This window comes from Austrofundulus limnaeus, unplaced genomic scaffold, assembly GCF_001266775.1.
Source record: "Austrofundulus limnaeus strain Quisiro unplaced genomic scaffold, Austrofundulus_limnaeus-1.0 Scaffold2185, whole genome shotgun sequence".
Taxonomy (NCBI): Eukaryota; Metazoa; Chordata; class Actinopteri; order Cyprinodontiformes; family Rivulidae; genus Austrofundulus; species Austrofundulus limnaeus.
The window spans coordinates 6,589-8,905 of NW_013954587.1; positions in this window are offsets into that span (position 1 = coordinate 6,589).

Genomic DNA, 2,317 nt, shown 5'->3' on the forward strand with positions numbered 1-2,317 from the left:
TAACGAATCGTTGTTACTTACACTACCAACAGGCAGTGTGTCTAAAGGCACGATCCTTTGTTTTAAACCATCTAGAGAAACAATCAAGATAACTATGATCACTTCAAATAAATTCATAACTTACTTCAGACCTAAGCTAAAATATGTCCATTCAGTGAGTGTCTGTATTTGGGTGTACGTGTGTTTTACTAGCTTATATACCTTCTCTCTTATCTGTCAGATRTTATGTTTCATTAGAAACACAACATCCCCACCCACTGATCTTTGAACATATTGTTTAATGAGTCTTCAAGGATATCCTTTCCATTGCATGTTATTTTTTATATTTTATCTTTTGAAATGAAATATTTTAACTTCAAAGCTATATCAAGTAATTTGGTAGCAATACATTGTATAGTATAATGTGACAGTTAGTCGATATGTACCCTGTGCTTACAGGATAACATACAGGCTTTGCCGTTTCATATTGTTGCACACCCAAATACTATGAGACATCAACATGTGCGAGTTGAAAAAAAATGTATTTACTATCTTTTTATCTGGGAATACAGAAAACAGGCACATAAGTCTGACATGCTTCACTCTGCTGGCTGTGATGGTCTGCTGAACTACACACATTTTAAACACATTTAGCTAGCTGTAGCAGTTTAGGGGGTGGGGTGGGGGGTATATGCCCTAAAGGCTATTATAGCTGTTCCCCTACATTATACAGGTTAACATACATGACACTTTTAGTGTAACACACAGGGTACTAATGAGTACCATAACGGGTACTTAACAGGTACTAATAGGGTACGAAACAGTAACACACAAGCTACTAATTCACTGACTTCATTTATCACTTTACAACCATGGCATATGCATTATTCACATGCCCAAAGTCAGCATAAGAAAGTTCAATTACTGAACTAATACTGTATGAGCAGGCTATCTGGCTGATGCCTCGAGTACTACACCATTTGAAATGCAGTGCAAACTTTGCTTACCTGACTGGATATTTTTTTAGTCAAGCTGCAAATGGTATGTAGTCAGTGACATTGGTCAAAAATTGTGCTAATGCAACCGAGTTGCAAAAAATTATACTACTAGAATATGAGAGGTTGTGTTGTACAGTCTTGGTAGAAAAGTAGTAGTAGTAGTACTAGTAGTAGTAGTAGTAGTAGTAGTAGTAGTAGTAGTGGTAGTAGTAGTAGTAGTAGTGGTAGTAGTAGTAGTAGTAGTAGTAGTGGTAGTGGTAGTATTAGTAGTAAAAGTATAGATTGTATAATCTAGTGCAACTTGTTAGTTGCAAGTAGCATGCCTGCCCAGTTTTTGACTTATGTCAGGCAAAAAATATATACAGTGTATATTCTTTCATAAAGTGCATCACTGTTCATGTTTCAGCTCAGCTCATGACACAGTTCCCAAATTAGTCTTTTTAAAAACTGTACTAACGTATTAACCAGGCTTATTTCCTCACCACCCAAGAAAATAAATCGTGAAMTTGTGTAGAGATGAAGACACACTACACAATGTTTTGTCAGATTTTACCTAATTTGCCAATTTGGCAAACTCTGCATATGTCCGCAGTATTTGGCTCAAAACTATGTTAGTATGTTAGAGGAACAGATCTCAGTCTCAATCAAACATTTGAATTTCTGGAGCTGAACCATTTATGTGCATGTCTTTGAACCCATGTTTCATCATTCTGTACCACCTCCGATAAGCAGTGGTGGGCAGCACTAATCTAAAAATTAGTGCCACTAGCCTTAAAACACTAACTCAAATTGTTAGGTCCCCTAATTCTAAAGCACTAATGCACTGAAAGTTTTAGCAAAAGCTAATTATAAAGCACTAATATAACCCAGTCAACCCATGAACATTATACAACAGAAAACATGAGTCACATATTGCCATGCTGCTCTCTTAAGACTAATCATTGACACCCAAGGAGGTTCTATAGAACAGCAGGAGTGCGAAGAAACCACATGACTGTGTGATCGGCTGGTGAAGATAACAGCTAACGCAAAATGGTCAAGAGTTTGGATTTCCCTTTACTGTACATGTTAGCGACAGAGCAGAAAAAAGGATTGACGATGTAGAAATCATAAAAACTATTAATAATAATATTAACCTAATTATTATTAATATTTTACAGTTTATATAATCTAATGTTTTAAACTAGATACCACATAGCGGTAACATAATGACCCCTGCACGGACAAATGCACCAGAACTCAGAAGTCTTTATTCCTAATAAATGTCATGATACCAGATGCATTACAAAATTGTAGTGGTTTGGGTCGGGGTCTTTTTTTATTTTGGGTGTGGGTGGGTG